This window comes from Cucurbita maxima, unplaced genomic scaffold (genome assembly GCF_002738345.1).
Source record: "Cucurbita maxima cultivar Rimu unplaced genomic scaffold, Cmax_1.0 Cma_Scf00167, whole genome shotgun sequence".
Lineage (NCBI taxonomy): Eukaryota > Viridiplantae > Streptophyta > Magnoliopsida > Cucurbitales > Cucurbitaceae > Cucurbita > Cucurbita maxima.
The window spans coordinates 70,764-83,846 of record NW_019272183.1 but is presented as its reverse complement, the minus strand read 5'-3'; the positions used below and the strand labels follow the sequence as shown (position 1 = coordinate 83,846).

General features: G+C 33.9%; 1 non-coding gene across 1 annotated transcript; it reads right to left on the bottom strand.

Annotated features, from left to right (window-relative positions):
• Positions 1–2,396: 2,396 nt before the first annotated feature.
• On the bottom strand, positions 2,397–2,468 carry TRNAC-GCA. Its single transcript has one exon. It is a non-coding gene; the product is annotated as a tRNA-Cys (tRNA).
• Positions 2,469–13,083: the final 10,615 nt, after the last annotated feature.

Here is a 13,083-nt window from a genome sequence, read left to right as displayed (position 1 = left end):
TATGTGGAAGGAAATTTGAAGTAATTCAGATACTGGAAGCTCAATAATGAAGGTCCCAAACGTCGACGACGAGATAAGTAGCCCCCTTGGACTCTTTGTTAAGAAATACTTGTAGAAATCGCTTGGATTTTCATATGAACCCTAAACCAAGTATGAATTAAGAATATATGGAAAAAAAAAACCCAAAGAACCCTGAGTTAAGACCCTGAACCAATCAAATAGCTCGAGATTTAAGTAATGTTAAAATAACCCACTATCTGAGCTCCGGTGTCTATCAAATTTTAATACTGAGCATTTATAGCTTGAGGTTAGATATGAAATTTGGTGGTCATTGGATATGGATAAGTAGCTAAACCAAGAAACGGTGTAAAATGACCTTAAGGGGTAAAAACTATATTATTTCAAACCCTCCATTGTTGCTTCTACTTTGCATGAAAATGCTTCCACTAAATCATGTTACTAACTAGTTGGTTTGGTTCGGTTCAATTCTTGGGTCCACTAGATTGAATCGACCTAGCTCAATTAAACTCTTGATAATATAAAAATCATAAGTTTCTTAAATTACGTTAACTTAAAAGTTTAGCCCCTAATTTTTTTTTAGAAAGTTTAGCTTTGTGTCTAGTTGATCTCTAGATGCTTAAAAGTATCTAATAAAACTTCTATGCAAGGAACTTTTCTCTATAAGTGATGTAAGACTTCAGGTTTATTATTAAGGAATTTTAAAGAAGTGATTTGATATATCATAGAGCACAAAAGATTTATTTGTTTCAAAAATCTTATGTTGACCATTCTTTTTTTGTCAAGTATTTTGAATATTATCATTGTGAATTACTAATCCCGATTGAATCTCATTAATAACAATATCCCAAAACTCGGGTAAAGATGACATCAAAATTAATACTTTAATTTCATCTTCAAAATTTATTTCTACTTAACTCAGTTGACTTATAATCATAATAGTCACCCATGCACAAATGTTTACAACCTTAAAAGGTAAATTTGTAAGGAGTACACGAGAAAAGTGCTTAAAATAGTTTCAAAATATAGAAAAAAAAAATATATAGGGATTGGTCAAAGTCAACATTTGTTTTCTGGTTAGCATGGTACCATCAAAACTTGTTTATTTCTTTGAAATGTTTGAGTTTACAATTTACACGTTTTCATTTAGAAATGAAGCAAAATTAGTCTTGTTGTAAAATGTTGTCACGCTTAAAACCACCATAAAGGTATAATCGACCTATTATCCTTCCACCAATAGGAGCAAAAGGCAACGTTACTAAGTGAAACTAGTTTCATGTCATTTATTCAACAATAAGGGTGTTAGCATGCATTTGGAAATGAACTCAGATTTAAAAAATTTAGATAAAATAGAAAAGAATTGTTATCTCAATGATAATGATACTATGTGAAACTAGCCTCAAGATGCTTCCTTAACTCTTAGGGGCGGTAAACCAATGGTTCCTTCACCCAAGACCCATGACCCAACCCCCAACATGGAAGGGAAAATCTAGAGAATCATTCCAAGAACCCTAACGGATGGGTTACAAACTCACATTATCAGGCTCAACAACAAACAATGTCGCCGGCAAACTTATGAAGACTACATGAAATTATGAATATATTAATGTTGGATTTTTTTAATTTACCGATTTTTAAAATGTTAAATTATGTAAAATTACTGGCAAATAAGAATATTTTAGAGAGCTTTTCCTTTTTATTTAAGATTTTGATATTCAAAAAGCTAAAAAACAAGGAGATGAAATATTAATGATATTAATGGGTCATAGGTTGTTGAAGAGGAGTGAGTGAAAATAAAAAGGGAGATGATTTATGCAAGTCACTAATAGTTAGAACCTTATTTTAGAATGTTAAGGGCATTAATTTTGAAAGTTCATGAATATTTTTGGTACTAGTGGTTTTGTCAATATAAGAATGCAACTTATATTAAAATTCATACTAAAAAATTACTTTTTTTATGTTTATGTCACGAGCCATTTCCGAAGCAAGTTAAAAGAGGTTGAACACAAAGTAAAATGTTTTCTCGAAATAAAAAAAGAATTAAAATATAATAAACATATATATTTACATTATATTCAAAATAGAGTTTATAGGTTCATAGTACAAAATAAGGGAAAGGTTAAAAAAATCATTTGAAAACATCAAAAATAGTTTTGGTGGGTGTTGTTGGTCTAGGGCAGTTACATGAAAAAGATGGAGTGAGTACATAGCTTGGTTCTTGTCCGAGAATAGTGGCCCTTAGGTTCTAAGTACATGGTTCTATGTGGTGGAGTACTTTGGAATAAGGTTTGGAATCGGTAACTATTCTTATTTCTTTTCCCTAAGACACTCGGTGGTTGGGAGCAAATCGAACAAAGTGTTCGTCCAAAATTTTTAAAAGGGCCCAACCAAATTCGAACTGGTGACCTCTTGATCTGCAGTCAAATGCTCTACCACTGTGCTATGAACCCATTTTATATGATTTTAGCCTTAGTGACCCCTTCTACCAAGTGTCAGTCCAAAAGTGTAAAACGTGTCTGTCGAAAATAGAAAGGCCAAAAAGATAATTCAAACATAGTTCATCTACAAACTACCCAAAGCTATTAAATACAAATTGAAGAAAATAAGAAATAACATAAATAATCTTAAATGTAATTCAACTCCCGAAGATAAAAAGTCTTCAAATTACATTCCAATGTCAAGTGATATTTTATTACAACTCAATTCTTTTCTTGATTTATTGTAATTGAACTTAAAAGTATGACAAATACGCTAGATTTATTTTAAATTTCCTTTAAAATTGTTGTGCACGGAGTACAATGAAAATAATATATATTTTTTTTTTTACTGTTTTGTAATTTGTATGGTATTATTAGAGGCTTTTGAATGAAATATGATAATTGATTCTCGGTCCTCTTTGACAATTTTAGATACCTCCATATCCGATATTTGATGCGTCACGTTTCACTATGAGATCTGCCCTTGGGTCAATAAGACTTAAGTAGAGAGTTTATTTGACTAATGATTTGATTTTTTTGGGTTGTAGAGATATCCTTTACAAATCAAGACTTTGTATTATTTTCAAGACACTCATCAAGACATTTGTAAATATGCCTGATATCTTGAAGGATTTAGGACACATAATTGAGAGAGCCTAAATTTTTTTTGAAGTTGGCTTTTCTAGGCTACGTCATCACGAAAGTTTGAGACAAACTCAATGGACCATTGAATGAGTTTTATAAGGCTCAAATAAATTTAAAATCCAAGAAAGGGGATCTGAGTTTGATATTATTTGATTTTGGGTATAGACACAACTAGCTGATTTCTTTTGATTGCATTAATGAATGTATGTAGATGTTTAAAGTGTTCATCTTAATGGTTTTAGAAAATATCAACACATCATCAATATAAACTATTGATATTTTTTGAAAGAATTGAAAATATCATTCATAATCATCTGAAATTCGGATGGAGTGTTTTTCAGCCTAAATCGCATGACGTTCCTCTCATATTTTCTAAACTGGACATTAAATGCTATTTTATATTTGTCCTTTTAGGAAATTATAATTTTTCGAAATCCCAATTTCATATCGAATTTTATAAAAATATTTAACTCTAAATTCTTTTTATCAAATCATTTTTTATTTGTTTTGGATATCTGATTTATTCTAAAACCTTATTCAAAGGTTTGTAGTTAATTACCAGTATCAGAATTTCTGGTTTCTTTTCAAGATGTTGTTAACCTAAAATGTTAGACACGACCACATGCTCTTTGAAGACCTTATCAGCTTCCTCTGCAAAATATCACCTAAAATTTCAAAGTATTTAGTGTTTGAAGCTTTTTGACTTAACCCTAGGGTTCTATTTACGGTGAACTTGTGATAATTTTTGTCAAATTATATATTTGAATACCTAATACATTAAGATATAATATCTTATTTAAATAATATTAAAATGTCGTAGAATATCATAATATATGTTTAATTAATATGAATCTCATTCAAATTTTAAATATATATTTTTATTTAACGTTTATGATACACATCAATTATTTTACTGTTTAACATATCAAATACCTTAATATGTTTTGATATTATACTTCAAGACTATAGGAACTTACTCAGAGGACTTGAGAGTTACGTTGGCCCACAATGCATCTCATGGACAATGCAAAACTATGGTGGTGCTCGAAGGTGAGTTGTATAAAAAACTAGTCATGCACCAAAAAATCATGGGAAGACCATTGATGGAATTGAAGCAATCGACGCTCCCCTGGATGGGTTTCCAATCAAAGACCTAATGTTTGATGTTGATTCTTTTGAAGAAAGAGACACATGATCGAAGAACAAGAAATGTGGCGGTAGCTCTGAGAACTCTATTACACTCATAAAAAAATGTGTCGAAGAGTTAGACATTACATAGAAGATCTTACTTTCATCGAGGAGACCCGAGTTTGATTCTCGACAATGAAATTTTATTTTCTTATTTCTTTTATTTTATAGTTTCATATTTAAACTGTAACTAGGTTTTGAGAAGCATTATAATGGATGAGTTCAATAGTATCTTAAATTCAAAAGACTCTTATGAACTTGGTTTGAGAGTCACTATAATGATCAAGTTATCTTAGATTAAAAAGACTTTTATGAACTTTAAACCTTTAATAGGGTTATGTCATAGATATTTGGTTCAATTTCAACAAGTGAGGTTGAGGTGATTCAAATGGTTAATGTGATAATCCGGTCATTTTCAAGGTCTCTTTTGTTGAACGCCATCATGGCTGAGATGACTGAGATGACTGAGATGAGCACCCAAGTGAGTTTGACAAGAAGAGTCGTAGAGAACCCCACCCCAAGCCAAGCTCATTTTGGGCTTAACAAACTTAAAATCCAAAAACACAAACCCTTAAATGGGAACTCGGATTCTAAGGAATTAAAAAACTTTATTTTTGACGTAGAACAATACTTGAAGGTTACACGAACTTGCTCGTAGGACCTAAGAGTTACGTTGGCCACAATGCATCTCATGGACGATGGCGCTCGAAGGTGGATGATATAAAAAATGGGTCATGCACCATAAACTCATGGGAAGACCGTTGATGGAATCGATCCAATCGACGCTCCCCTGGATGGGTTGCCAATTAAAGACCTGAGGTTTGATGTTGACTCTTTTGAAGAAAAAACCAACGATTGAACACCTCAAAATGTCGCGGTAGCTCTAAGAAATCTACCATACGACCTGAGAGTTGAGGGCTACAAGAACTTTCTCATACGACCTGAGAGTTACGTTAGCCGCAATGCATCTCATGGACGATGCAACACTATGATAGTGCTCGAAGGTGAATGGTATATAAAATGGGTCATGCACCATAAACTCATGGGAAGATCGTTGATGGAATCGATGCAATCAATGCTCCCCGGATGGGTTGCCAATCAAAGACCTAACATTTGCTGTTGACTCTTCTGAAGAAAGAGCCACATAATCTAACAGCTCGAAGCATCCTGGTAGCTCTGAGAACACTAACACACACAAGGAAGGACGTGTCGAAGAGTTAGACATTAAGCAAAAGATCATGTTCAAACTCTTCAGCGATCTGACAAAAGACTTCAGGACATTCTCACCAAAAATCCATTGTCATTTAGCGGTTACGATATTTGGCTTTCATTGAGGAGACTTGGGTTCGATTCCTGTCAATGAAATATTATTTTTCTTATTTCATTTTATTTTACCGTTTCTATCTTAGATTAAAAAGACTTTTATGAACTTGGTACCTTTGTTAGAGTTATGTTATAGATATTTGGTTCAATTTCAGTCGTTTTCGAGGTCTCTCTTGTTGAACGACATCATGGTTGAGATGAGCAGGTGATTCAAATGGTTAATGCGAGAACCACAGCTCAAGCCAAGTTCATGTGGCCTTAAAAAACTTAAAATCCAAGAACACAACCCCTTAAATGGAAACCAGGATGCTAAGGAATTAAAAAGATTTATTTTTGACGTAGAACAATACTCGAAAATTACTGGAACTTGCTCATAGAACCTAAGAGTTACGTTGGTCGCAATGCATCTCATGGACGATGCAAAACTATGGTGGTGCTCGAAGGTGAATGGTAAAAAAAAAGGGTCATGCACCATAAAATCATGGTAAGACTGTTGATGGAATTCAATGCAATCGACGCTCCTCTAGATGGGTTGCCAATCAAGGACTCGATGTTTGATGTTGATCCTTTTGAAGAAAGCGCCAAACGATCGAACAGCTCGAATAGTCTCGGTAACTCTGAGAATTCTATCACACACATGAAAGGACGTGTCGAAGAGTTAGACATTACCCAAAACATTATAGTAAAACTCATTAGCGATTAGACAAAAGACTCCAAGACAACTACACTTAAAATTCATTGTTGTCCTACGGTTTGTATATTTTGCTTTCACATAGGAGATTCTGGTTTAATTATCTGAAATGGAATATTATTTTCTTATTTCTTTTTATTTTATAGTTTCATCTTTTGTCACCAATTATATTTAAACTTTGCCTAAGTTTGAGAGGCACTTTAATGGTCAAGTTCAATAGTATCTTAGATTAAAAAGACTTTTATGAACATCGTACCTATGTTAGTGTTATGTTATAGATATTTGTTTCAATTTCAACAAGTGGGGTTGTGGTGATTCAAATGGTTAATGCGATAATCCGGCTATTTTTTAGGTCTCTCTTGTGAAACGCCATCATGGTTGAGATGAGCACCCGAGTGAGTTTGACAAGGAGACTCGAATTTAAACTTTACCTACGTTTGAGAGGCACTATAATGGTCAAGTTCAATGGTATTTTAGATTAAAAAAACCTTTTATGAACTTTGTACCTTTGTTAGTGTTACTTTGTACCTTTTTTTGTATTACTTTGTACGTTTAGTGCTATGTTATAGAAATTTGGTCAAGTTCAACAAGTGGGGTTAAGGTGATTCAAATGGTTAATGTCACTTTATTTGATTCAAATTGTTAATGTGATAATCGAGTTGAACAGTTACATGTTATTTCCAAGGTCTCTCTTATTGAACGCCAAAAAGGCTGAAATGATTGAGATGAGCACCCGAGTGAGTTTGACAAATTGAAATAAAATCAAATAAAATCACTCAAACAAATCAATAAAATTGAAAAAAAAAACTAGCCTTTTGACACTTCCTTCAACTCGAAGCGGCGGTAAACCAAGGATTCCTTCGCACAAGACCCATGATCCAACTCCCAACATGGAAATGATAAGTTATAGAATCATTCCAAGAACCTCAATGGATGGGTTACAAACTCACATTACCTATCTCGACAACTGGATGTGTCACCGGCGTTAGAAGAAGGACCACATCAGAGCAAGTCATGGGGATAGAAGATCCCGTTGAAGGATGATAGACCAACCGTAATCTTCAACCCAACGAGCCAAGCTTTTTCGTCACTTCACAATCAAACTTGATCAAGGCTAGAATTAGATTATGAGATCCAAGAGTGAGAAGCAAGATTTGAAACCTTTTTCGTCACTTCACAATCGAACTTGATCAAGGCTTGATTGAATAACTCAGATGCAATCTACCACAAGAATTGCATGAAACTTAAAAACGACAAAGATATGCTAAGATTTCTATAAGGGGGGACCTCTCAACTTAAGAGATCAATTTCATTGATCACAAATATGTTTTTACATAATAATTTGTGGGTATTTATAGTCTCCCCACATAAAAAGTTAGTGCCCGTGATTAAATCTCGATCCTTTAAATCTCCACAGAAGACGAAGTAAATTTGAGCATTACAAACTTTATGAAACTAAAATAATAAATAAATTTTTCTAACCACTCATGAAATGATGCTTGCAACTTCATCCGCTACTTCAACCGTGCAAATAAATTTTGAATCTCCAAAAGATCTTGACTCAAACGAATCAGCTTGTAACACATGAAATGACGGTTGAACCTAGCCTATCCAATTTTGTAGATGAAGTATGAATGCTTGTTGAATCTTCTTGGCCTTGGGTTGTGTAATAGGTTCAGTTGGAACACCGTGATTCTTATCATCATCTCCCTCTTCAAAAGGATTCGTCCTCGATTCAGAAAAATCATCACCTACATCAAAAGAACTCAACTCAGTAACATTGAAAGTAGAATGTACACCGTGATTCTTATCATCATCTCCCTTTTCAGGATTCGTCATCGAATCAGAAAAATCATCACGTACATCAAAGGGACTCAACTTAGCAACATTGAAAGTAGAATGTATTGACAATTCTATAGGAAGATCAATTTTATTGTTCCATGCAATAAAATGAGTCATTTTACTAAATGTCTTACCGAGCATTTATAGTCAAATAAAGAATTAGGAATCCAAGCTATCTTTAGATCTACAGACAACACTCCCAATTGAATTGAGCTATCTATGGTTAACATTAAAATGAAAATTCATCAGTAAAATTATTTACGCTAATTCATTGAAATTTTAAAAAGAAATCATCTTTAAATTTAGATAAGATAGTAAGTTATACTACTTGAATCAGGTGTGGTGAAGGTCGAATGAACACGTGACCTTCAAATCTTCAATATTACTCTATCCCAACTAAGCTATCCTCTGTAACATTAAAAATGAAAATTCAGAAAGTTTAAAAAGAAATAATCACTAAATTTAGATTGAATATTCAGGTTATGCAAGTTAGTCAACTTGAATTAGGTGCCGTGTATGTGGATCAAACACGTGACTTTTAGATCTTCACTAATGCTCTCCAAACTGAGTTATCCCGCTAACATTAAAAATAAAAATTCATCGGTAAAGATATTTTCACTACTTCATTGATATTTTAAAAAGAAATAATCACTAATTTTAGATTGAATAGTCAGGTTATGCAACTTAGTCAACTTGAACGTGGATCAAACCCGTGACCCCTTGAGATCTTTAGTCACTCTCTCCCAACTAAGCTATCCCCTGTAACATTAAAAATGAAAATTCAGAAATTTTAAAAAGAAATAATCACTAATTTTAGATTGAATAGTCATGAGTCAAGTTATGTGACTTGAATCAGGTGTGGTGAACGTGGATTGAAGAACACGTGACCTTCGGATTTTCAATCTGACGCTCTCAAAACTAAGTTAGCCTCACTAATATTTGGAAAAAAAATCATAAATAAAGGTATTTAAGCTAATTCATTATATTTTAAAAAGAAATAATCACTAATTTTAGTTTGAATAAAGTTATGCAACTTAATCGACTTATGTAACGTAAACCAAGTGCCGTGAACGTGGATTAAACATGTAACCTTCAGATATTCAATCCAACTGAGCTATCCCCGCAATCATTAAAAATCAAAATTCATGTGTAAGGGTAATTTCGCTATTTCATTCTTCATTGAAATTTTAAAAATAAATAATAACTAATTTTTTATTGAATAGTTAGAAGCAAATGGAAACAGGTGCGGTGAACGTGAAGATTAAACACGTGAACTTTAAATCTTCAATCTAACGCTCTCTCAACTGAGCTATCCACACTAACATTAAAAATGAAAATTCATCAGTAAAGGTATTTTCGCTAATTCATTTTAATTTTAAATAGAAATAATCACTAATTTTTAATAAGATATTCAAGTTATCCAACTTGTATAAGGTGTGGTGAACTAGAACACGTTAGGTATTTTCGATAATTCATTGAGATTTTAGAAAGGAATAATGACTAATTTTAGATTGAATAGTCGGGTTATGCAACTAGAATCAGGTACAGTGAACGTGGAGATCAAACACGTGACCTTAAAATCTTCAGTCTGATGCTCTCCCAACTGAGCTATCCCCGCTAATATTAAAAATGAAAATTCATAATTAAAGGTACTTCCGCTAATTCATTATATTTAAAAAAGAAATAATCACTAATTTTAGATTGAATAAGAAAGTTGTGTTTTTAGATTGTATAGTCACTTAATAAACTTGTATTAGGTGCGTTGAACGTGGATAAAACACGTGTGATCTTCAAATCTTCCGTCTAACAATCTCCCAATTGAGCTACTCTTGCTAACATTTAAAATGAATATTCATCAGTAAAGGTATTGGGTACGCTTCTGGAAATTCAACAAAAGGCAATAGTATTAGACCGAGATGCCAGATTTAAATCTCACTTCTTGAAAATTCAACAAATATTGGAAGACATGTTGAGGGTATATGTGATGGATTTTGCAGAAAGCTGAGATAAGTATCTACCCCTTCTGAAATTCGCTTATAATAATAGTTGCCAAGCCACCATACAAATGGCCACATACGAGGTTCTCTATGGACGAAGATTTTGATCCCCTATCTTTTGGGAAGAAGGGGGGCAAACGATAACTATTGGGCCAGAGCTGGTGCAAATTACCAACACCGCAGTCCAGAAGATTAAAGTTAGGATACAAACCGCACAAAGCCGAGAGAAAAGCTATGTAGACCTAAGGCGCAAGAACATGGAATTGTAGGTAGGGGATCATATATTCCTAAAGGTAGCACCCCATGAGAGAGGTGCTCAGGTGTGGTAAAAAGGGGAAGCTAAGCCTTTGGCTTATCCGTCCCTTTGAGATATTAGAAAGGATTGGATCTGTGGCCTATAGAATCGGACAATGCCCAAATTTGTCTACAGTACATAATATTTTTCATGTATCCATACTACGGAAGTATACCCTAGATCCTTCGCACGTACTGGCTCATGAAACTCTCTTCTTGAGAGATGACCTAACCTATAAAGAAGACCCGATTCAAATAATAGACAAGAAAGTCAAAAGATTGAGAAACAAGAAAATCGCTCTTGTTAAGGTCCTATGGAAGAATCATAGAGTAGAAGAAGCCACTTGGGAAACAGAAGGCAAATAAGAACCTTGTACCCTGACCTATTTTAGAATAAGCACTTTCGATGACCGAAAGTTTTCAAAGGAGAGGAGAATTTGCAACACTCAAGGTCTCCAATAAGAGACAGTGTATAATCCCTACTAGGTTTTATCTAGAAGCAAAGAACACGTAGAATTAAAAAAACATTGAGAAAATGGTACTTTTTCTAATTTTTATAAACTTCCTTAATCATTAAATTTTTTATAGAATAATAATTACAAGGTGCTTAAAAAAGGAAGGATATGATCACTTTTCTGGTAGAAGATTCAGAAAAATAAAGAATGAAATTATAGAAATTCTAGATGTTTCAATGGTAGTGGAAAATTCGTAACTAAATTATGAATTAGGGTAGACAATTAGGGGCAAGAAGCAAGCTTGTTCCTGGACCTTCTAATTAAATTTACCCATAAGTTTGGTGAAGGAAAGAGGTCCTCATAGTGCTAGTAGGTTTACACACGAATCAGTCCATGTTAGGTTACCCTCTAATGTTTTCCTAAGCTAAAACCTCAACTCCTAAAGCCTAACCCAAGACATTATGTATAAACCTAGGTTCATCAATAATCCATGTACCAAGTAGAACTATGTGAATAACATGCTAAATAAGTTTCTAGGATCCATACCCATAAGTAACCATTATCTGCTATTACGATGTGTAATAAAAGACCTCCTTTTTAGGTAGGATGTCCTGCAATATGTATCATGAGCTGGATGTTATGATAGGCCTACCTTTCCCATCAGCTAAATGAGATTTCCTGCACCACGATTTACCAGTAGGATTACATGATTATGATCTAGACCATTAGATCTCAACCATTAGATCTCCTCCAAAATTTGGTATGATCTAGAACGAACATGCACGGATCATCACATCTAACAATTAGTATTCAAAGCCAAGGTCGGTAAGGCTATGATCGGAGTTGATATCTCCGAAAAATTATCCAGAAAGTTCGATCTCTAAATAACGAAGATTCAAGAGCTCTCAATGTCGGTTTAAGCTCCTCTTATAAAGTCTGAAGTAGGAGCAACAATACGGAATAAGAATTGAGAAAGTTTGATCCCCTAATCAAAGACAATAAGTGTTTAGATTATGGGCCTCCTACCCTCAGATTTCTTCCAAAATCGAGAGCAATCCTCCACCATTTCTCTTCGAACTTCTAAATAACGAAGATTCTGGAGCTCTCAATGTCGGTTTAAGCATCTCCTATAAAGTCTGAAGTAGGAGCAACAGTACGGAATAATAATCGAGAAAGGTCGATCCCCCAATCGAAGGCAATAAGCGTTTAGATTATAGGTCTCCTACTCTTAGATTTCTTCCAAATTCGAGAGCAATCCTCCACCATTTCTCTTCAAACTTATTCCTACAGTTTCTCAACAAGATTACCCACGAGTTCTATGGAGTAATAGAGTGTTGAAAGTGCCCAGAAACCATTCCCCCAATTCAATCCGCCATTGAAGAACTTGAAGAAAAACTTGAAAATCCAATCCGAGGATACATGATGACTCGTCGAGCAAAAATGGTTCCAATAAGTTTCTGCACCTCCAAGGAATGCTTCCATAGAAGACCACGAAGAAAAATAACCTCGAGAGCGTGTTGAATTAAAGGAAATAGGTTTCGAAATTAAATTAGAGATAAGAGTCGAATTCCTATCTACGATCTCTTTTCCTTCAAATTAAGAATTCCTGTAGGTTCAGAGGAAGAAGTTGAGTATGAATGTGTTAATATAACACATGAGGAAGCAATTTGAATCTTAGGAACTTTTAGAACGTCAATTATAGTAAATAACTAGCATGTTCATAAGTATTAAAACTTAATGAGTTTGAATACTAACATTTTGTAGTTTAAATTCTTTTTTCCTCACGAACCGGTTTCGAACCACCACTAGTGTCTTCTCCACTATCTTCCGGCCTTAGAACGGGATTGTGGCATTCGGTTAATGACTAAACTTGGGAGAGATTTTGTATATATGAAGAGAGTGTTCGTGAGAGGTTTTTCTCAAGGTTTTTCTCCAATAAGAAGATCTTTCATGTATTATGATCCCTCTATTTATAGAGTCATGTTTGCATGTTCATGCAAATTTGAGATCACAAAATTTTGACACTCAAAATTCAACTCAAATGTTTGGGATTATGTGACAAGCATGCATGCTTGAGTTAACCAAAGTTTGACACTCAAAATTCCACTCAACTTTGTAGGGTTTATTTGGCAAGCATGCAAGTTTGATTAAAC